Source organism: Meleagris gallopavo, chromosome 3 (assembly GCF_000146605.3).
Source record: "Meleagris gallopavo isolate NT-WF06-2002-E0010 breed Aviagen turkey brand Nicholas breeding stock chromosome 3, Turkey_5.1, whole genome shotgun sequence".
Lineage (NCBI taxonomy): Eukaryota > Metazoa > Chordata > Aves > Galliformes > Phasianidae > Meleagris > Meleagris gallopavo.
In genome coordinates, this window is record NC_015013.2 from 57,514,145 (window position 1) to 57,539,375 (window position 25,231).

A 25,231-nucleotide genomic window follows, 5' to 3' on the forward strand; every position below is an offset into this window, starting at 1 on the left:
TGTGCCAATTTCAACAAAACCTTTTCAGTTTCAAGAAGGCTTTTCTGGTTAAAAGTGAATAAAGCTTAGAAGACCCACCTGGCCAGTAGATGTATGTAAAGTAAGACAGCACAAAGGTCAGTCTGTTCCCATGCCTACTTTACATGATGGGCTTGAACCTCAGTTGAAAACTGAGGTGAATGCCCTGCTTCTTGACAGTAGTTTCAGTTTCCCCCACTGAATGTGCTCCAGTCTGCTTACACATACACATAAGTGATCATTTTGGGGATGGAGCTACAGTCTAGCTCTAGAACAGGGACCCAATAGGAGGTCCCTATTCCTCAAGAGGAAAAAAAGATGTTCATTTCCCCCAGAAAATGTTTGAATATTCCAGAAATCATCATTAGAAACAGAATTCTGACCAAAGTAGCAAAAAGGATAAAAGATAAATGGACCTGTCTGAATGCCTACCTATGCAACATATTGTAGAGTACCTGCTGTAGCAGGGAGGTTGCACTCAATGGTCTCTTGAGGTCCCTTCCAACCCCTGAAATTCTGTGATTCTGTGATTCTGTAAAAACTTCCAAGAAATGAAAGTATTATTGGAATGGTGATATTTCAATAGGTAAATACTGCAGCACTAAGCTATCTCTTTATGTACTGTATGTGAAGCAGTGATATAGAACAGAATTCACCTGACAGAGAGAAATGTTGCCCATTTTTTTTTAATCTGTGGACTTGGTGACAATTTCTTGTTTGTATGAAGAAAGGTGTGAGTTTAACTCTTGTTATAGACTTCTGGAAAAGCACACCCCACTGAAGCCATCTGCATGTGGGGATCAAGCTGACAGGAGGTTTACCCATGCAGAGGCCAAGTATTTGAGCCAATTGCATATCTACCAAAATGACACTGAAGAGCTCAGTCCTGCATCTCCTGAAGACATACGAAAAAAAAATCAACAAACAAACCCCCTACTACATTCACTTCTGTGGCGTTATATCTGCTTTTCATAATACCCTTTTATTTCGCATTTCATTTAGCTATCAAACAATTTCCTGAAACAAAAAATTCTTTTTTGTCCCTTTGATATAAGATTTTACTGTACTTAGGATATTTGACTCTTATTTGCAAAGACAGGATAAAAAAAAACAAAATGTTTTGCGCTATGAAATGAGAGTGGAACAAGCTCCTACAGGCAGGTTGCTTTGTTGAGTCAAATTTATACTCTCATTTTGAGTGTGAAGCTTATACCATTCTTCATTTCACAGGAGGAGATATACTTTACACTAATACATAGTAATCTCTGTACATTCCCTACTCACTTTCTTTGCTTTCAGCCACACCTTAGTGGGAAATTTCTCTGAGAAATTAACATGGGAATTGGCTTGTAACTGCTTTTTCAAATATATTTATCAGTGCAGTTGTTGTACTGTTATGACAAAGAGATTCTACTAATAACAGTGATTGATTTTTGATGACAGATAAAGCCCAGACACTGAAAACTTCTACATATGGAATGTTTATTTTCCTAGTACATTTTGAACATGAAATAAGTTAAATTATTGTTATTTTCAAAACACCTTTTACATTGAAAAAGTGATGAGTGAGAGAATTTAAGAAATTATGTTCAAAAGTCTAAGAGGTATTGTGTTGTTTTCTACAAATATTAACGATCAGGAGAGAAGATCTTGCATTATTTTTGTTTTCTGTAATCAGTATAATAGAGAGCTTGTATATAATAGATAATGCTAGCTATGTCAGTACGAGTGTCTTGCAAAAACTAAATAAATAAAAAGTGACTTAGCTTCTATTTACCTTGCAGCAGGTGAACAAATAATGCGACAGTGAAATAAATTATTTTTTCCTTCTAGCTAAGCATATCGTCAATCCTTCTTACTAGAGTAATGAAGCAAGAAACAATATTTTGTTTGCTTTTCACTGTTTTAGAGAATGTTCACATCAAAAAAGAAGATAACACTTCAAATTTAAGGATAGCTGTGGTATGGTTTTATCACTTTCCTTCTAAGTCATGTATTGCTTTTTGTTTTAAATCAGTCTGAGATCTCTCTGGACTTTCCTGTCAGGAATATTGCCTCCTAGCAGTTGCCAGAAAAATTTCTAAAGAATAAATATGGGCACTGGAAATTTAATGTTCTGGAAATTTTATTTAAGTGCTGGGTTACTTACCTAATTCAGGATTTTTTTAAAGCAAGCATATGTGTCTTCTGCTGATACAATCATCTTCAGGTCCTCTTAATTCTTACCTGCTTGAAAAGTATGATGGCAATAGAGCAAAAGCAATACAAGACAAAATACACATTTATTTGCCTCTAATTCACTTTCAGTTGTAAGTCCTGACTCAGTTTAAATTTCAGACATCAATTCAGAACAAAGTATATGTAAAATTTTAGAGATGGCCTTTTACAGAGAGAACAGTGAAGATGGTGTTCTGTTGTTTACATCCTCTGACAGAATTCCAGGAGGACTCTTTTCCTTGGATTCTTTGATATTAGACTACTAAATCCACTTGTACTACCAGTCCTGAACTTCTGAAAACCTCTATAATATGTATATCTGACAGCTTTGAGAAGCAGTGGGAAGGAAGTGAATGAGTGTGTGCAAAACTGAATCTTGTTGGCAACTGGGAAAATTGCCAGTAAATTCAATGAAGCTTTTCATTAAATTCAATGTGTTGTACATTAAAGTTCATTTTGGCCCACTTTCTACAGCTTTTAAAATTATACAGGTTAAAAAAGTTATATGAAATTTTACCTACTTGCAAATATTCGATTTTGTGTTGAATCTATTTTAAACTCACATGAATAATTTTGAAGTATCTGCTAAGGAGTCGTGTCATGTATACAGTTTCTTTCTTTTTATTTTCTGTCTATGTGAATCAATTGAAGCATGTGGTGTTGTTTTCCTGGGTACTTATGTGTGCACACTTGGCAGCAACAAATGAAAATATGTATACACGGTTCATTTGTGTCTAAGAAAATTCTTCTGTTGATGAAGGATTTTTTTCCGGTTATGCCAGAGAGATATGTAATTAAGATTGCTCTCACCTTTCTCCCTTAAGTTCAGATTTTTTGTTTTGTTTTGTTTTGTTTATGATAACCAACTTCTTTTATCAGTAAATGTCTAAGAGAAGTTAAGTCCCAGAAGTCATGAACCTTGAGAGCCCTATGGAACAAGACACGATTTTATTCCTTAGATGTGGAAAAAGGGAAGTCCTTTCCTGCCCATCCTGGGAAGCTATGAACCTAGAGGGGATTGTACCAATGAAATGCTGTGAGTAGGAATGGTTTTCTACAGAGGGTGCTTTACAGGTGTAATACCTTAGGTCACACATTTGAATTCCACTCAGACTGGTTCCTAGGTCAGAAAGCAGAATTCCCAGCCAAAGGCTGTTTACTGACACCTTTGAAGTGAGTGTATGCCATAAATTTGTTCCCTCATGTCTGGACACCAATAGCAGTAACTAGAGGCCTTGAGGCCAAGAGAAGACGAGAGGTCTCCTGGTGCAGAAGCAGTTACATTTACTGATATTAAAGCATTGCTGTATCCTGTAAATTAATTCAGGGGCATGAGTTTTGAGCGTTGACAGGTTAATTTCTATTAAAAAAGAATTCTACAAGATGAAAAACATTCTGCAAAAAACCACTATCAGGATATGGCTCATATGACAGATACTGAGTTATCCCAAAGCAGAAGTAGAGCCAAAGTTACTTTGGGTGGGAGTCAGTGATGGATGCTTGTAGTACTACTCAGGGGAGTTCAGATGTGTTTTGAAGAGACCTGCACCCTCCGACAGCATTGGCTGTGTAGTGTATGTCATAGAGGTGATTGTACCTCCGATTGAGGTACAAGATAACCATTTTTCCAGCTTTAGCCATAGGCTTCAACCTCAACAACAACAGAAGCTACAAACCTTTCTATCAGTCTTTGTTCCTTTCCCTGTCGTATTTTTTTCTGTCAGTGTTTTGTGCAGTCTTTATATTTGTTTTAAAAATACAGTTTTCAAAGGTATCCAGTTACATATTTTTTCTTATAATGAATTTCCGTTCTATACATTTCAAATACTTCTTTTCATGGCTGGCATTGCTTCTGATACAGTAATTCCTGTCCTACATTGATTATGCTTCATCAAAGAGTTATGTAGGTTTAAATCTACCCTCTAGTTTAGAGTAAGATAATGTTTAAGCTTATTCCTGTTTATTTAAGTTATAGTGTGGTAACCTCAGAAATGATGAAGGGTACAGGCAAGGACTCATAATTCTTCATGCTTCTTTACTGTTATTCTCCTCTGTCTCCACAAAAAGCAACCCTTAATTGTATTGTTTATGAATTGTTGATGTTTTTTGTAGTACCAGTGCCTATCCTCTAGGTGCCTGTTTGTTCAGATTTCTATCTTTTTTACACTGTCATCCATGTAGAAATAAGGAATTTACTTTGGTTTACTGTATGTTGTCAGTCAACTCTTGCATGAACAAAGGAAGTAATACCATATCTTTTGGTGACATGGAACACTGGTGAAAGAAGCAAAAAAAATTATACAGTGGCAAGAACAACCGTGAACCAGTAGGAATATAAAATGTCTTTACTTTGTTATCTCACAGCATTGAGATGCTCATAACAGTTCAGAAAGCATACCGCCCACACCACAGGATCTTGCTCCTCTTTAATTTTCTCTAATTTGTGTAGTGAATAACCAAATACTCATAATGCAATTAGAAGATAATCAGGCTTGTAATTATGTTAATTGCTGGAGACTTACATCAATCCTCCAGCAAAGTGATAGTATTTCAGGGGAACTGTTAACATAGGAAGAGAGAGGAAGCGCACATGTGAGAGAAAGAGAGATTGGGGGAGTGAGTAAATTGATGAACAGCTTAGGCTTGTATCGTTGAGCAACAATGAGAATACAGTGGCGCAACAATTGAAAAGGGCCTCAAGGGAAAAAACTCAGAAAATTAGGTTTTAGGTACCAGCAACTCAACCTCTTTTGTCTGTTTTCTTCCCATAAATAATCATGTTGTGCATCTATATTTATTGTAATAAGCCCAATTCAGAGAAATCAGATCCATAGCTGAACAGGGAACAAAAGGGAACTGTTCAGCTATGCAGCAGATTGCCATGTCTGCCACACTACTGAAAGAGCCACTGTATTACCTTCTGTCCTCGACTCCTGGGGGTATTCTTTTCTCATGGTGATGTCCGATATTACATTTAAAACCATAATACTGCAACTGCAATGGCCTGTCTCAGGACTGTCATGGATCAGTCATAATCTGTGAAAAACATACAATACATGTGGGCTGACAGAATTTATAAAATAATCCACACTGGAGATGCTTTTTTTTATTTACCTTTTTGTCTGTACTGCATGTGGATTGTAGTGATTGTCTAAGCCTTTTGAAAGTCAGTTTTGTCAGATGACATCTGATATTAGTTGTAGACGATGATTGCATTTTATTAGTGTGGCTATTCTCAGTTTACAGAATAGTCTTCTCTGTTTAGACTACTTGCCAGAAATTGTCTAACTGCCTTAAAAAAAAGTATTATTACGAAGTTATTTATTTATAGTAGTTTAGAAGATAGTTTATATGTAGGAAGATAAATGAGTAGGAATAAAGGAAGTTGGGCTCCCTTTAATCCCATTTGATCTTTTTTTCTCAGATGCCAGGATGGTGATGAAGAAGATAATGAAAAGTTGTTTTGTCTTTTTGCTTTTGTGTTTTTGCATGCAATTAAACTAAAGGACATTTTGCAACATTTGGTTAGAAATTTACTTAAATGTAAAAGTACGTTATCTTCTCCAACTTCATGGAAAAATACTTGCCATATATTTTGAACTGGCATTATACTATTATTTATGAACTCTATAAATAATTATCTAAAGAACTGAGGGATTTTATACAAAACACTTAAAGATATGTAAATATGTTATTTCAAAATACTTTCTATATGTGACTGTTGTGTTTTTTGATTCAGTTTCAACTATCAAGTGTTAATGGTCTTTCCTACCAGATAATGTCTTTAAATTCCAATTAAGCTTGATTTCTCCATTCTAAAAGCCCTAGAAAGAATCAAAAGAAACTCTCTCAAGGTCTTCATCTACTAGAGATTTCTCCCCTGTTGTTTCTTCAAACGGATGAGTGCTGCATACTTTGACTCCAGCCATGACAACACAATACCCATGAAGCAGCCCTTAAAGATCATTCTGGTGTTCACACAGCAGGAGTTTGGAGAACATAAACCCAGTATAAACCCAAGTTTCCAGAACATAATTCCTCAGCTCTGTGGGGCTGCATGACCTTGTTTGGCTGTATCCTTGTTGCGGAAGTGTGGTGAAGATGGGGATTCTGAGGTGCTCCATATCTGCTCTGAGGCTTTGCAGGTGTCTGAAGGAACTGCAGTTGTCTGACAAAAAGACTAAACAAAATGTGCACATGGGGCATCTTCAAATCAAAACAGCTCAGGTGAAAAATTAACAAGGGGAACATTACAGCCTTCTCCTTCACTCCATGTCCTGACCACACAGCTCTACACAACACAAAGCCTAACAGTGCAAAGTGGTTGTACTGTTCAGGAATCCTCTCTATCGAGGATGTAACTATGCTCAGCTTTAATTTATACAGGCTGGCACACTTGGACCTTCATTGAGCTACAATTTCATTTTACCTCGATACACTTCCAACATTTCTGAAAGTGAGGTTTCAAATACCAGGAGTTTCCAACTGAAGAAGAAACTGATTTCCTGGGAAGAAAGCAAGTTTTTAAAATTAAAAACAAACAAACAAAAAACAACACAAAGCTTTACCTCTACACCTACTTCCTCAGCTGAACAGCTTCACTGTCCAATAAATGCTTAACACTATGAGATCTTTTTATGAATGCAATTTTGAAGAAATCTATGATATTTTACTAAATTTAGGACAGTTATCAGTAATATAGTGTAATTTATTACCAAAAATATGTTTGTTATGTATTGGTGTACATGTGTGTAGAATTTTAAACAACTCTCATTCCAGTGTTATGTATGATGTAATTTTATTGTCTTTTGTTGAAGCTTACTACAGATTCCCATCTAGAGTTAGGAGAGAAAGGAGTAGAATGGGTGGTTAAAGAAGTGTATTCAAAGTCAAAATTTGAAAGAAAGGAAGTTTTGTTCAGCTACAGCTTCTCTTCATGCTTCTCTTGGAATCTTCTTTGGATTGTACCTGTCAGGAACAAGCTCCTTAAAATTGGCTTTATGTGTACCTGGAATTTGGATTTGCTTGTGCAGGTGGGATGAAGGGTTGACTTATAAATCCCAGTGGCAGTATCATGTGAAAGACTCCCTTCAGGGCCTCTTGGCACTTTCTGTTGGTAGCACAATAACTGTATTTCATGACATTGTCCAGGATATGGAGCATGGGCAAGAGAAAGCATTATTATTCACAAGCCCCAGATGCTAGTTCAATACCCTATTTGTTTTCACTAGAATGTCTTTGCTTCTGGCTGTCAAATCTCAGGATTTTCCTACAGGTTAATTCAAGGTGGTTTCTGAAATGGTTGCAGACTCCCTACAGCTGGTCCTGTAGCTGTCTAACTTTCTCAATCATTCATTTGCAGTATAGCTCTATAGTTTCTGATTAAAGGCCTTGAAAATTTCTGCCTAATCTGATCAGGGTTCTCCAGATTATTTAACTCTTTATGAATCATCCTGTCCATGAAATAGTTGAAATAAATGAAACTACTATAAAAGACTTGGACTCATTGTCCTGACGCCACACCACATACCCCCTTGCTCCCACTGCCAATGCAGTAGATCATAGCCTCTTTTAAGTGAATTGTTTCTACCACACTTCTTTGTAGGTTGATGCCTGAGAAGGCTGCTGTAAAGGGATGAAATAAATGCACACCAAAGAAATAAAAAATATCAATGTCTGCCTTTGTCAAGATGGAGAACATAAGAAGAATTTTATTTCTTTAATTCTGTGGAAGAAATGCACATACATTTGAGAGAACATTCTGCACCAGCAAGTGACACAAGGGAATAGTGGTGCAGGCAGAAAGAAATAAAAGATTCAGGAAAATATTCTGTGATTTGGATGAAGTTCAGACCACAGATCTATGTGTCATAATCAGGAGGACAGGAAGAAGCAAAAGAAAAAATTCATAACATCAATGAAAATGTATACATTTTGAGTTTCTCCAGATTGTTGCAAGCATGTGATCAGTCTAATGACAGTGCATACCAAAATAGAGCCTGGCATTATTTTGCCCTTTTAGAACATCACCTGTTTCACTGTTCATGACTGTGAAGTTCAAGAAAAGAAATGTACTTAGTTCTTATCTCCTGTCTTTGAGCCTATCTCAGCATGTGGTTTATGTAAGAGCCTCATAAAGGTATGTCCTCCTATCTCTCCCCCATCTTCTGTCTGCCACATGTATATTTGTTACTGTGCACTACTGCTCCATGTTGGATCTATGTCTTGGCATTCTTAAATTAGAAGAGTCTAGTAACAGTGCATACGTATATCCCCAGTGACAGGCAAGGCACTTCAAAATACTGTACATCCTCTCTCTATATATGTACACATAAATATTTTCCCATATTTTCCACCTAATACAAGTTGATGATGTTCATGTAGATGAACATCTACCGCACATACAGGAACAGATGCTGTAATAACTGCTACTGCTGGATCAATACAGTACTATACAACTCTCTATGACAGCAGGACCTGAGCAAATTAAGTTTGGAGTTGTTATTGTTCCTTTGCAGAAAGAACACTAGCTTCTTCTACAGCAAAGTGTGAAAAGCCATGCTAGTGAAGCACTAACAATGCTGCTAAAAATGTTACTTACTAGAGCAGGTTAGCATGCGGTTGTAGGAGGAAAATATATGGCTACAAATCAAGCTGGTTTACAGTGTAGATGTTCATGGGCATTTGGAAAACTGAATGGACCATCATTGAGTGCCTTGGTCCACATAAGCTTTGCAATGAAGAAATGGTAGTTTCTTCTTAATGTGTCACGTTATTCTGGGAATTATGTGAAATTTTGAGTAAGTCAGAGCTGTGACATATCCACTAACTAGTCAGTGAAGAAAAATATAATTACCTTCTGATATAGAAAAGTAGATATAAAGTAGTAAGCCTTTCCCAAAACTCTGGCCACATGCAGGAAATGAGTAAGAAAGTTTGGGATGAGAGACATAAGTATAATTTTGTTTTCTTTTCCTGTGGGAGCTGCGTGCAGAAAACAAAAAACCAACAAAGCAGTAGAACTTTTAAGGAAGAAAGCAGGAGAAATCCAAAGACAGTCAGAAAAGACTGATCTTTAGAAGGAGCTAAGAGAATGTGTCTTTGGGTAAAAAGTTGTGGATACTTTTGTTGTTGTTGTTGTTCTGCTTAGTTTGTTTGTTTTAAACAAAATATTGGATACATTCTTTTTCTAAACACAATTCCTTGAAATAGATGCAAGATTCCATCAACAGTTCTCCAATGCTCAAGACACTGATTTTAGCTTAGTTCTTTATTAAAAATAGTATTTTCCATCTGATTGATTACCCTGAGACTTTGCTTTTACTCTGTAATTCATACGGGCTCAGATATTTTGACTCAAAGTATTTACATTTCATTTAAAAACAAACAAACAAACAAAAAAACACCCTGATTTTAATGTTAACTTTTAAACTATGTTTTAAAACAAAGAGATCTTAGAGAAAAAGAATGATAAATTTTCTTTTGTGCTTTCCTGCAGATTGGCTTCATGGCACACAGTAGCCTGGCTTGCTTACTTATTTGGATTTACAGCCTGAAATGAAAATAAAAGGAAGGCTATGTAAAATGGATGGCAAAAAAAGAATTACCTTCAACAAAACTGGAATGGAACCCCTATAAATTTTGCCCAGTCTATTGTCTCATCTGCCAGCTTTTTCATCTTGTGCCAGGTTCTGTCTCTAGATGCTGGTTAATTTTTCCATACATCAAATGCTTCACACCTGAGTGGATTGGCTTTTGCACTGTGAGAAGAATGGGACATCACAAACCCACTGTGACTAGAAGCCAGACTGTCTTTTGGAAACATTAGCTTGGTTTGGAGGCTCTCCTAGGGACACGTTGTGGAGGGTAATCAATTTGCATCAGGACATGAGTTGGGCCTCTCTCTTGTGACCATGATAATATAATTAAAAATCATCCTCAAGAATCTTACTGTGTACTTCCACCAGCTGTGCCTGACTCATTTCATTCATTTGATGGCAGTGGTTTTGCCCATCTTGGATGGTCTCCAGTGAGTTCTTGTATTTGGGAACACGTTGTCTTTTGTTTTACGTAGCCAACCAAAATCTATCCACAAATGTCCTCATTCACTCTCCATTCACTGTTACATTCATCAGATCGGTTTTATCATGAATCATTAATTACAAAGCATTTCTTTGTCCTTTTTTTTTTTCCTAGTAGTCATTTGTAACATTAAAAGGTTTGTTTTTTTGCTGTTCTTGTAATGATGCATAATCTAAAATCTGTGTGAAAGATTTATGTTTGAAAGGAGGCCACTGGGTTAGGGACACTGCAAAAGATTCAAGTCACTGTGGAATTCACCCATCTGATTGTATTATGCTGGACTTTTTTCTGCAGACAACAGCTAAGCTTGCAACTAGAAGTTGTAATTTCCTGCAGCTTAGAGATAGATGCATGTTTTCTTTTGGTTTCTTCACCCCAATCACTGAACTGTCTCATTTGACAAGACAAATTTGCTTGCTCTTTTCTTTTTCCAAAACACTTCACAGCAGTTGTCATCATCTTTTATACAGTTGTTTTGTGATTCTATCACTTGCTTTAGAAGGGGACCATGACTGGTCCTGCTCAACTCTTCTCATTGGGCACAACCATACTTGCTCTACAGTATCTTCCTTTTCACTTCCTTTCAGTTTGCAGTGAAGTTTTTATTTGTTTTATAACACTGGAGGCGGTGATGAGAAATGTAGCATTTCTTCCTCCTTTCAGTGCATTAGTTTCTTTTTTAATTTCTTAAGGGCATGAGGCACTTATAGCCTGATGAATGTTAAAATAAAGAGATGCAATTATGTGCTAAGAAATTGATCTCATGGAATTCTGAAGAACTGAGTGAATTCAGGGACTCACTGAAATTCTAACATATGATGGAAAGTTCAGAGATTCTAAATTAAATAATGTAGGAATTTGTCTGTCTCTTTTTCACAGAATCACAGAATTACAGAATGGCCAGGGTTGGAAGGGACCTCAAGAATCACGAATCTCCAACCCCCTGCCACATGCACAGCCACCAACCTCCCCATTTAATACCAGACCAGGCTGCCCAGGGCCCCATCCAATCTGGTCTTGAACACCTCCAAGGTGGGGGCATCCACAACCTCTCTGGGTAGCCTGTTCCAGCACCTCACCACTCTCTCTGTAAAGAATTTTCCCCCGACATCCAAATAATTTCCCCCTGACATCCAATTTTTGCATATTTCTGCCATTTAACCATGATGCCATGATTGCATTGTGTGATGTAAGTCCTATTTCAAGAAGGGCCTCAAGTGTGTCTTTAGATTCATCCTATCTGGAAAATCTTAAACATAAGCTTCAGCTAATTATATCCTTTAATACCTTTTCTGTTTTGTTTGCTTTACTGTGTCAGATTTGTACAGTTGAGTAGCTTGATTAAAAAATAGCTCCTAAGAAATCACTGAGAGGTTATTAAGGTCATTAGAAATATATGCATAGCATTGAAATAAACACAACACACATTCTGTAATACATGTTTGTTTGCTACAGATTGATACTACAATGGCTTTCAAATGTTTTGAGATAATTCCTTCAATTTTGTTTTCTTGCTACGAAAGACAAGACCCTGTTAGTTGCTCTTTCCTGGAATGCTGAACACCCATAGGTCCTTTCTGAGTAAAATGTCAGGCAAAGGAAAACAGAGATTAGGAGGCAACATATGTACACATTCTAGAAATTTTCAAGAAGAATCTTAAATCGTTTCTGTGTCTGTTGGGAAGATGTTGAAGCTTAATTTACTTTTCAATACTTACCTCCACCTTCAAAGTTATGTTTACTGAACTATAACTTTGCTACAAAGTTCAAAGTATAATACACTCTTCAAGAGAAGATTTGGGATGTTTTGGGATGAAAATCTGAAAAGGTTAAAATATATGCTTAAAATAAATATGTCACTAGTAGGATCTGCTTCTGTTGTATCAGTATGTATTGATGTCCCTTTTGGAACCATTTAGTAACTGCAAAACACAGACCAGAAACTACCTATACTCCTTATACTTAAACATGCTTCTTGTGTATGTGGCTTAAAGTAGAGAAAACAGCAAAATCTTAGTCCAGTGTTATTGATTTTTTTTTAATGCATTTAGTTTTAATTTGTACCTGACAAGTTTGCTTTGCAAGTGGGAAGCTTCTTGTATTCAAGTAACAGCATACTTACTAGTTTCCAATACTAGTTTAATGCTTAGGGCCCTCTCTCTGTGTAGATACTGTGACCAGAAGCCTAATCCCATTTCGATGTAGTTGAAGCTTGTCTTTTTAAACCACTTTTCAAGTGGTGGAATTTTTTATTTTCTAGCAAGCACTTATATACTGACTGCTCTATCCTGACTGATGCAGTTAGCTTTCACAAAGTTCATGTAGTCTAGTCCATCTAAAGTTCCCAAACTTGCACTGTATCACATGAATATGAAGCACACCTAGCTGCGTGTAGCTGCATGTGTGATACAAATCGTCCTTACAATGGGGAGGCTGAGGCTGATGTTTGTCCCATTTGCTATATCTGCTACAGACTGACACCGAGCTCCCTAGGGAACAGCAGTAATTGACTCCATATAACAATTCTCTACATTTGGAGCTGTCTCCCTTCTCTGGACTTTTGAGATGTTTTAAATACATGCCTTGGCTTCATTTCATGTGTCAGCTTTGGCAGGTGACCGCGAGGGTCAGAAGAGTTGATAAGTGCTGTCATTGTTGTGTCCTGGCGGAAATTGATATAATGGAGGTCTTCCATTTGTGGTACATCTTCTGGAACTGTAATATTTTGCAAAAATCTTTAAACAGGCTTCAAGAAGGAGAATTTATCTCCACTTGTATGGAGCTTGGGCAACATTGCAGAGGATCGAGCCTCCCCGAAACCCAGTTCTGGTCTTTAGATTATTCTCTATTACAAATTGCTGCCAAATGGCTTCTCAAGATGTATCCAGGGAAACGCTTTCACCCTGCAGTGAAGTTACATCTTCTGCAGTGTGCAGAAAGATCTACTACTTGCACACGAAGAAACAAATTTAATCTGGATGTAGACTAAATAGAAGCAAGAAGAGAGGCAACAGAAAGACTTAAACTACAGTTGTCCTAAGTACACAATGAATGGCTTTCTGAACCCCACACATATAGCCTGTGGCTTTTTAAATACTGACAGTATCCTGTGAGACAAATGCCAAAGCTAACCTGCCATCTCCATGCCTTCCCACTGTCTGCTCCTTCTTTATCACTCTCCACCCATGAAGGTGATTGGGATGGAGAAAACTGTTAAAATTACTTCTAGATGGAATGGCAACAATCTCCATCCACATTTCCACATTTTACTGAAATCTTCTAACTCATCTTCTAATTTGCAATGAGAAAAAAACATTTCCAATATTACAATGAACATGTCAAATTTGCATATTCAGGGATAATTAGCAGGCCAGATAGCTGTGAGAAATGATTTTGTCTTTCATTATATCGCATATTGCTGCATGGTGGTAGATTACTTTTGTTAGCCTGATATAATGATATAATTTTATTGCAACTTTAATGATGTATAACCTTTTTGGAGGAAAGTTATAACCTGATATCCTGTCAGGAGAGGAAGGAGAACTCATCCAACCAGTGGCAGTCTGTCTTTCTGAATTAGTTTTTTTGTTTTTATGTTGCTGTTATTCCAGGAAGGCACTGAAAATAATGCCATCAAATTTCTTTATGTGTGTAAGTAGGAGATAACTTTGATCAATAAATAAAAGGAGTAAGGGGATGTTCTGACCATATAAGGTCAACCTAGGTCACTTATGATACCAGAGTTTGTGGTTGTGTCAATGGTGCTTTAGCAGTGGTCCAAGAAAAATGTAGTTTGTACCTTTCTGTAAGCATTTTCTTCTGATAGGACTGAATTTCTACATATCTCACATTAATTTCTGTCAATAAATATATTCCTATGACAGGTGGCCCAAATACTAACCGTGGTGTCAACTCTGCCCTGACTGAAACTGCAACCCTGTGATCTATATCCCCTGGAAATTAATGATCTTCATTTACCAGCAAAAATTATTTTCCTAAACATATTGTGCTTTCAGAACCCTGTGAATTTGGTACCTTTGCAAACCCCAATCTAACTTCATTCTTAAAGGAAACTGCATACTTGCTCTATCCTTGACTAAGGCTAGCCTTCTGAGCTCACAAGAGCCCAAGAAATCAAGATCTTTTAACTTCCTTGCATCCTAATAAAATCCTAGCTTGATCTAGGCAATCGCTCCCATTACCTCAACCTCACAGGTGTATGTATGAATAGATTTTCCTCTGTTCTGGCTTCAGCTGACAGCGCTGAGAGCACGCCAATGCACTGGTTGTTGCTGAGTGATAGGAACATACCTGGATCCAGGCTCCATGGAGAAGAGCTACCACAATGACAGTGTGGTGGTATGGAGGTGGAGCCAGGACAGATGGCCTAAAGTAGGCCAGGAGTTATTCCCTACCACATGGCGTCATGTAGAAAGCTATAAAGCTTTGGGGGAGTTGGCTGGGGTTGTGAGTTGCTGCTTAGAGGATAGGTTGGGTGGCAGTCAGTGAGGTAGTGTGTTGATAGTGGACATTGGTCAGTGAGTAATAAGTAACTGCAGAGCTTTTATGTACGTAGTAAGCTATTATTGCATTTTCTTTTTCCATCTTTGTAAACAGTTTTTTCATCTCAACCCACAAGTTGTATTTTGTTTCCAAATCTCTTCCTTACCTCACTTGGTGGGGAGTGAGCAAATGGCTGTGTGGTGCTGAGCTGCTGCTGGGTTAAAACAAAACACTCAAAAATATTTGTAGCTCTACTGGAAACATCTAGCTACAGACTTTGTTCTTTGATCCATTTTGCCACAAATCCTCACCTAATTGAACCGCTTAACAAAGCACTAGTCAATACATCATGTGACAGTAAATCTGATGAGTCTAGCCTACATCTGAACTTTCCGTCTTGTGAAGATCTATCATTATGCCCAGATATTTCATCTCACCCCTTGAAAGCAAACTGCAGTCTTGTACCATGCCATCAGTAAACCAAAGTCTTTGATATCTGCTATTCTGACCATGAAAGCTGGCTGGTAGTGGCAGTTGCTCAGATCTTGTATATATATAAGTAATATGTATGTGTTCCTGTATATAGTTATACCAGACTCAATTTTCAGGAAAGGAACAGATTTAAGAGATTTATTTCCTCATGCTCATGAGCCAGAAGACTAGAATAAGAACTAGAGCCAGAAGAGAAAACCACTTAGGAGTAATTACAGGGCTATTATGAGTTGCCAGAGTTAAGTTAAAGCCTGTGTTTGTGATTGCAATGCAGCCATCAAAAAGTAACAGTTTCTGTCATTAAAGTGACTGCAATCTCTGCTCTGTCAAATCTTGTTCTAATTCCATCCTAGCCCCATAAGCAAGACAATTCTGCCAGATAGCTTCTTGTGTAACATTTCCCGTCAGGAGCAACACTCATCCTCGTACTGAAGAATTCTAAGGATTGGTCCACAGACTGCATTACATTTGGCATGGTTTCCACCACTGTAACATCAGCATTTCAAAACTCAGTGATCCAGAGTAGCCAAAGAAAAGTCATGAAGAGTAACACTTCTGGATGTCTCAATGACAGGAGTGAGTAAGTTTGTTTAACTGGGATTATCTTCAACTGTTGTGGGATTCTACACTGAATTATCTAAATGCACATTCTCAGGTCAGAGTTAGTTCTGTCATCCACATAGGCAGCCTGTGGAGGCCTGTTTCCTTTTGAGAAAAACACTTAGTATTTCTGTTCCTTGAATTGTTTGGGTGGGGACAGATGGTTGTGACAGACCTTGTATACTCTCCTCTTCACAGCTTCTTCAATAGTCCGTAAATCCAATCTCCCACACCCTACAATTTGAGTTCTTGGCTTTAAATCACCAAAATTTGCTAGTTGTGCCAAATTTGGGAAGCAGAATGATTTTTGAAATATGGAAAAGTATCCAATAGGGACCAAGCTAAAGCGATCAGATTCATTGAACAGATTATAAACTATATTTAAGGCTATTTCTCCATGGGTTAAAAGCTGGTTCACTAATAAAAGTTTTAAATGTTTGCCACTCCTCCACCTCAGTACAGCAGTAAAAGTTCTGAAAATATTATAACTCTGTACTCTATGAACAGAATAAAATCCTTCAGCTCAGCCAAACTCCACTTCTCTACTAACAAAAGTCTTACATGCTATATTTATAGAGAATGTTTATTCTGTAGTGAAAATGACCATAAATCCTTACTATATCATCAGTGCTGCCTATTGAGCTTTGTATTCTTATAAATGTTCCCATGGGAAATCTGAAGTTTGGCACTAGTAGAGTATAGTTTTAAAATATCACAGATGGGGTGGAACCCGACATCATGTTGCTTATTACTCTGGTGATCTATCTAATGGTATTCCTTGCTGCTGAAATCTAATAAAAAAGAACATTTTTGAAATATTAGAGATTGGATTAAAGCTCCTAATTGTTTCTTTCATAACCAGGGTAGGTCCATATTAATAATTCTTTACAGTGCCATTCAAAAGACGACATCTGTTTCGGCATACATTGTGAAACTCAAATCTGTTCAGTGCAGTTTTATTCATTTGTTACTTTCCATGAACAAATGTGACTGCACATTTATTTAAATCTTTAGAAACATGGATGAACAAACAGAAGACAAAGTAAAGTTAAACCTGAATTGGAGACATGCTGTTAAGGAAGTGCAGTAACTGAGATGGTCAAACTGTGCTTCTTCCATTCATTCTCTTAAATGGACAGTTCCAAAAAGACTGCAAAAGCCCCCAGTTACTTAGTAAAAGGTCATAAGAAAGAGAGAAGAAATGCCAGGAACAGAGGCTGACCTATTCAGAATATAATCGTGCCTTCTCTAAAAAGACATCTACATTACAAAGGATAGGAATATTACTGCACACTTCCTGCTTTGCTAATGCAACTGTTACAAGTAGAACTTTCAGAAATAAAGAGGGTGTGGCTTAAAATTTTAGGATTCAGTCCTCTTCTCTGTTTGAATTAGAGAGAGTTTATGCACTGGAGTGATGGAACTGTGTTTTTGATGTATGCAGCAGATTTCAAAGTTTGGCCTATTGTTAAAATAGGTGGCAATACTGTTGAACAGTTTGAAGATGTCAATCACAAAAATGCTGTGCTTTATCTGCTGGAGCTCCTGAGTATGAGCATTTTTTATATTCCCAAGAACAGTTTTGGAAAGATCACATTTTTACGATTTTGGTTGAATTATGACTGAAATTCAATGCCTTTTGCTGCTCAGTTCTTAGATTTTTATATTTACTAAGCTGAAAATGAAATTAATTCTGCCCCACCCCCACTTTTCTTGAGGACTGGAACAAGTGGCTATAGGAGAAGAAAAGGATACATACAAGCAAAGGAGAAGGTGATAAAAATGGAAAAAAGTGAAATACTTAAGTGACAAATCTGGACTGCATGCACATCTTGGCTCAGAGACAGAAAGCAAGGGTAGGAGAGTAGGAGCTCTGTTACTACTTTATTAAGGGTTGTATTTTCTTTCAATTGAGGAGTACAGAAAAATCCTCTCTTGTTCTGACGTATATCCTACTAAGAGGCAAGTATAGGGATCAAAATAGATCTAGGAGCACTTAAAGGATGAACTATATAATTTGAAGATGCATAGGCTTGAGAAAGCCCCCAGCTGAAACATAGACCTGTATGTCCTTTTGCTGTACCAGCAAATAACAAATATATATATATTCTTTTTTTCCTTTTCTACCCTAGGAATGGCCTGTTTATGTCAGCGGGGAAGAGTAACAGCATGGACTGATGAAGCAAATAACTGCTTCTTGAAGCTGGACTGCATATCAGTGACAATCCTTATTTTACTCTAACTTTTAGGAAGAGACCCATTATTAAAACATCACATCAGTTTAAAGCAAGATTTAGATACACGCCCCCAAAAGAGCATCTTCCTAACTGGGCAAAATGCTATATTAATATTGTTTTAATTAGTCAGTAACTGTCAGCAGTTACTGTCTCTAAGCTGATCAATATTTGGCAACAAACATCAGCCACACAAAGTTGGTGCCTCTGAAACTGCAGTGATCCCTCTCAATTTTGAATTGCTTTCCACCCCCACCTAAATCTTATTCTTTAAGTACAGAACATTGGACCTTGTAGGCTATCTGGAGGCGGAATTTAACAGGCAAATGACCTGAAGACACTGCGTGGAATGAAAAGAAGAAAAGTGAAAGCTTGTGTTACCTCTTGAGGTTCCCTAAGGTATCTACAGTGTTACCAGAAGGTTCAGGAAGTTGCATCTGTCAAGTGTGAAATTCTTAAGCTCCAGAAATGCCCATTAAGAGAATTAGGAAACACCTGCAGATTTTCATCCACCAGAACGCTCTCGTCTCTTCATCATATGCAATATATGTAACCTATGCACACTTTTTTTTTTTTTCCTGAAGTGTTTTATTGCCTATTTGTTCAAATGCAAATTTTATATTTTTCTCACTTTGGAGGTGTGAAAACAATACTTGTTCTATATTAACAACGCGTTTATTCGTTTCCATTGGAATGATTTTTGGTCTTTGAAAGTGAATGTTCTCTTGAATGGATCTAAGATGACGTTACATTCACTCTCTCCTATGGTTTTATAAATACGGAGATTAGATGACAATGGAAGATTAAAAATGGCGTAAAACTGATTAAATAGCTTGTTTCTCTGATGCTTTAATTTGTAACTTCATCGATCATCAGGGCACAAATAAATTTGTAAAAGCTGTGGGTGAGTATTCAGGGCTGGGGCCTGAGTGTTGTATTCAGAGGCATGTATTGAAAGTTAAACAAACTCATCAGAGTCACCTTAAGTACATGAACATTTCTGGTGCATTTTGTAGTTTTACAGCTTTGCTCCAAAAACAACACCATGAGACTCTCAAGCAGCCAAGGGACGCAGAAACACTGTCAAAATCACTAGAGCGCAGTTAGAGAGCACTTTTAATGTAACATGAGTAATTGTATATAACAATTGCCAATATCCACAAGCACTAACAATGTCTGTAGTGCAGAAGGTGAAGGCGGCTGTGGCAGACTTTAAATGATAATTATCTTTTCCAATAGTACTTCATTGGAAACTAGTAAGCTTGACGTTTCCCTGCAGCTGCTTCTCCTTCACATATTGCATCTGGCCTAGACCACTGAAAATGATTTAATGGTGAGAAATGTTGAAAAATTACAGCATTTTGAATACTCATTGTTCTAGCTGGCGTTCTGTTAATTTGGTCCTGGTTTACAAATGTCTTTAGGGATTTCTATTAACAGATAGGTTCCCAGGTACTTTGGCAATGCAATAAGCTGCTTCATTTTGTTTCGTATAGGAAACAAACTCAGGACATGCTTTGAGCTGGTGGAGTTCAGCTATCTGAGAGGCAATGGTAGATTTTCCAAATGTGTTTATATTAAAAAAAGAAACAAAAACACCTGGATTAGTATAGCCTCAGTATCTAGATGTACCACAAAGTCCTTCTGTCACTTCCTCAAAAGAGGTTTTCAAGATCCCAAGATGTAAACTAAAGAGAAAAATGAAGAGAATACTCTTACCCGGTTAATTAGCCTGCATCATCTATAACTCAAGAAATATATGGTGATGAGGTTTTTGGTGCAATAGAATCTAGGGGTCTTAGTATATTTGTAAAAGCCTTCCTGAAAATTGCAAATGGCTTGCTTTTTCTTCAAATGTTGTGCTTAATTCCCATAGGAGTATATCATCATGAGAATGTTGAAGCCTTTTGCATAACTATACTTAAACCCATTCACTGATACTGTCAGGTGATCAGAAAGATAACTACTTCCCAACAGATAACTTCCCAACAGAGTGGTGCTGCTTGGCCACAACTGTGGAAGAGCTGGTGTATAGGAGACAAATTTTCATTACCATAGTGAGCCCTGACTTATAACAACAGTCATTTTGGTCAGTGATCTCTCAACTGGAGGAGAGCTGGAGAAGAGTTAGCTAGCTAGTGTCTGAGTGATGGTAGTCCATGTGGAAAATTCAGATTTTTCTCTCAATTACAAAGCTAAAAAGTCAAGCATTCCACTGCAATATTTCCTGACTAAAAATCTGGTAACTGATGGATTTCTACACCAGTTCTTTACTTTTTTTTTTTACAATGATGTTTCTTAGCCATACAGCATTCATTAAGAACAAACAAACAAACAAACAAGCAAAAAATTCAGCCAGCATTACTTGAGACTGAAGGAGTAAACTTTATTATGAACAAGAGTAAAAACAAACAAAAAACCTATCTGTATATGTGCTGATGCTTAAAAAATGCTCATGTAAATTGAGGACCTTGGGGGGGAAAAAAAAAGCTAGATATTGCTTATCATCCATTTCTTTTCTCCAGGGATAATAGATAGAATAGCAAAGAATGGTACAAATGAGAATAGAATTTTATGCTGTTTGACATAAAATACACAATAGAAAACTAATATAGTTACGTCAATAAATCTTTTAAATGCAGAGAATTCCCTCATTCCAGCGTTGCATTATGAATTCAGTAGCATTACACTTTATTTGACAGTTGGTAGCAAAACTTGAACTCAGATTATTAATAACCTTTCCACAGTCTATCATTAATGTCAGTGGGTGCGGTTTAGGAGTTTTATTTTGGCAAGTGTAATATGTTAACATATTAACTGACTGCTCGTATAGTCAGAGCAGAAATGCTAGCCAGGGTAGGCATTTCACGCCAATTCTGGAGGCACTAAAAATAAACTGTTACTTACCAACTCAGACGACTTAGTAAATGTCTGAATTCTACAGCCTTTGAAGTGCTACATCAACACTTACTCCAGAGTTTAAGACATTTCTTTCAGTAAGCATTTACATAGAAGAGGACAGTTTGGCTACAGGACATTTGGAGCAGACAAATCATGTCATTGATATCTTGTCAAGTTTAACATCCTGTGAAGGCAACTGGCGACAGTATGCTCTGCTAGAAGAGACGGGCGGCTGTAAGTGCAGCCTGTGGAGCTGCTGAATATTGACCTCGACCGTTGAGTACAGATACAGTTATGCATATCTTGACTCATGTTAAGCAATGGAATCTTTTTTTAGCTATACTCTTGTACATAATACATTTACTGCGGATTACAATTGGTACCACATAAGATGCTATTGTGTCAGCATGAAGTGATACACAAATTTAGCTCTTCAACAAAAACTGTGTGCTATATGAGCACTTGAAATTTTGTTTTGAATTAAGAAATGAGCCTAAGTACTGACTGATAAATTAGAATTTCTCTGTTCCGGGAGGACTTACACTGATGTACCCTTTTTGGGGTACCAATCCCACAGAGTTGCTCAGAGCTGTCCAAGGCTCTCCTAAACCTTCAAGTGCTGCTTCATAGGAGACAGAATCAAGAAAGGGATCCTATGGTCTCTCTCATAATACATGGACCCACAGATCACTACTGTCTCCTATCAGAGTTCAAGAGAACATTAAGAAAAAATTGGCCTAGAAGTTGCTTGGAAGGATTAATGTACTCCCTTCCTTTACTTCCAAACTAAAGACTCCCACCTAGGCCATCCCTGACATGTTTACTTTCACTGTTTTAAATAACTTCTAATCAGGGAGCTCTTATGATCACTGTGTTTCACTGCTAAAGGCTGGAGCACTATTCTAAAACTGGTTGGATTTTTTTTCCTAATAGCTAGCAGAAATGCCTCCTGTTACACATTAAGACAATTACTTCTCTTCCTAACCTCACTAGATACAAAGAATATTGATCGTTTCCTTCTTGATATGTATTAGAAGAAAAATCACTTTTCTGCCTAAGCAATCATATTTTTTTCAACTTTGTTATCATTTTTAAATCCCTTATCATTCCTTGCTACTTTGTACATATTGTATTCATTTTCATTTCAGAAAAGGATGGTGTGATTGCCAAATTAAATTGGTCTGTGTTCCCACTTTAATTTGTTGAGCCCAATTTTTTCTACTTTCTGTCTTGTAGTCTGTTCACCTACACTGTCTTTTCTGTTGGTTGCTTCTTAAAATCTTGTTTAGACTGCTTTCAAAGCTTTACAAATATCAAGCTAAGTTAGGTCTATTATTTTCCACCAACAGAAAGAAAATTTTTTCTCTCACAGGAGAAAATTTTAAAGTCTTGACATGGTACATCCTCAAAATCTGTGTTGGTAGTTTCTTGTCATGTTATCCTTTCTATAATTAAAAGATAGATTGTTTAAGAATAATGACAGCAGCAGTGATTGTACTATATTTTAATAATTATAGACATTAGCTTCTCATGTGTGCAACATCCTAAAACTGTTTTTATTCCCTTTCCAGAATGGTACTTTATTTGACTATCCACAGTCCCTCCTTGTGCATTCTCTTTGCACCTCTAATCATTAAAAAGTTTCTTGTAATTTTAGTATTTTAAGTATGGAACCTCTATTTAAGCTAAAGTTGTCTTTCTTCAAACTATTGTTTTCCTTTTCTTCCTGATATCTCTTCTCTTGTTTAAACTAATTCTTTTAAGAATCTTTTCATATATTTAAAATTGCCTGAGTAAAATGGCATTGAATAGTTCAACATGCATCATATAGCTAATTTTCTGTTTAGTAATGTGCAGTCCTATAAAAAAAACACTTTACATATGCAATACTATGTGAAAACAGAGCCAGAAGAAGTTGTTCATCACACTCCTCTTCCGTTTAACGTTAGTCCTGAATTCAGAGAAGAGTGACTGTGCAGAAAACACAGGGCCCATTCAGCCTGACCTTGAGCACGTCCAGGGATGGGACATCCACAGTCTCCTGTGGGTCTGGGACATACCCAGTCTCCTGGGTAGCCTGAGCCAATGCCTCACCACCCACTCAGTGAAAAATTTCCCCCTGACATCTATTCTAAATCTCCCCTCTTTTAGTTTAAAGCCATTTCCTCTTGTTCTATCACTATCAACTTGTATAATAAGCTGATCTCCCTTTTGTTTTTTTTAAGTTCCCTTTAAAAGTATTGGAGGGCCTGAAGCTTTCTCTTCTCCAGGCTGAACAAGCCCAGTACCAAAGATATAGATGAATATATATTTTTCGCTGTACATGGAACATGGCATTCAGTTTAGAAGACCTTTTTTTTCCTAAATCAAAAAGATAGCAAAGACAGTTAGGGTTGATTTTAAAGTGTTTTAAATAGTTAACATGTATGTTGTATCCTGCAGTGTTAATGTTAGTCTGGTAACATATAATGAAGTGACATTGCAATAAATAACACAGTGCAACAAATTGTATGTATTGTGACAAAGTTGTTTTCCTAATACCACTCAATTTAATCACAGGTAATTTTGTCAATATTTACAACACAACACCACATTCTTTTCCTCATCCCCACATCTGGCATCACCAGGTTCTTTAGATCAGAACTTCAGTCTTAAATGCAAAACTCCAAGTTCTCAAACACTACAGAGAAATAAAGTATTTTCATACATTACATGCCCATTTTCAAATACATCAAACCATGCTTCTTTCTTTCTTTCTGATCAGAGAATTAGAAAATATTTTGTGTTGTGAATAACAAAACAACAGGCTTGGTTGTAGTTGCAAATGCTGATTCTGTTCCTAATCCAAAATTTCTGTACATGTGGAGTGTACGTGTATTATTCTCAGTGGGACAAGTTACACAAGGAACTTAAAGACAGTGATCTAATTGAAATTTAAGAACCAAGTTCCAAACAAAGGAGAATATTTTCCTCTTGTTTTACTGCCATTAGACCTTCCCCTGAGAACAGGAAAATTACATAAGCATTTTAAAGTTTTTCTTGGAGATATCTGGCTATCACACGATGAAAAGTTTCTGAGTTTTACATGTAAAAATGCTGCCCTTCCTATTCTCTCCCAAGAGATGGTGAGAAAACAGCAAGAAATACAAGATTTGGCTCCTGTATCAAGATCCTTCCACTGCATCCTAGTGTGGAAGCAAAGAAAAATTGTTTAAACAGTGTTAGGATTCCTAAAGCTTTGATTTCATTGGACATGAAAAGTGCTTTTCCTAATGTCTTTCACAGAGTCTAAGAGATAAGGACACAATGTTGCATAGACAACCTTTGAAAGATTTGTGCTGGAATAGATTTTTATGGGATAAATCCCTCATGCCATGTTGCATGGGTTGCCAGTCAGCTTCCAGTGTGTGTGCCCAGGGCTCTTCCTATGGTCGGCCTTATAAAAATCCCAAAGAAATGTTAAAACACCTATTGCTTGAGACAGAAAAGCTGCAGGGTAGAAAATATAAGGAAATAAATGGAAAGAGACAGGTGAGCTATGTGGACTTTTTGTCTTTCAATCCTGTTAATTATTTATCCAATGTGTAGATATACCAAGTGAAATAATAGTAATACAGTTATTTTGGAATTAAGGAAAATTCCAGTTCTTAAGACTTTGAGAACTGACAGAAAGACAAGGAACTGTTAAGGCTGTATTATTCTTTCGTATAATGCTCACTAAAAAGCAGAAGGAGTTAATCTTATCACCCTGCACATGGTTGCATTTATAAAAGATAAAAATCGCAAACAAGTAATGCACAGTTACTTGTTACATATTCTTCCCATTACAGTTGACAGGTTCATTAATCATACAGTATATTTTACTATTAGAAGCTGTAAAGAAGATCAAATCTCTTGTAATTTTTCTTCTTCTTTTCCTTTTGATAAGTGTGTTGTTTCAATGTGTAGATAAAACATAGTGTCAGTCACAAACAGTCCCAGGGGAATTGCAACTCTCAAGTTAGAAAATTCATTCTTATTTACAGTGTAAAATTCCATGGAAAATGCATCACTTCCTTTTTAACTTGACCATTAGATTGAGTAAAATGTATATGCCTGGGTATTCACAAAAGAAGCAATCCAGAATGAAGTGCCTGTGGATATAAGCAATGTTTAAGTAATAGAAATATTGCTTACTGCATGTT

At 36.9% G+C, this 25,231-nt stretch overlaps 1 long non-coding RNA gene across 1 annotated transcript; it reads left to right on the plus strand.

Moving 5' to 3' along the window:
- LOC104910345 lies at positions 1-24,110 on the plus strand. Its single transcript, XR_004159268.1, has 3 exons — positions 1-116; positions 15,666-15,888; positions 18,045-24,110. It is a non-coding gene; the product is annotated as an uncharacterized LOC104910345 (long non-coding RNA).
- The last annotated feature ends 1,121 nt before the right edge of the window (positions 24,111-25,231 follow it).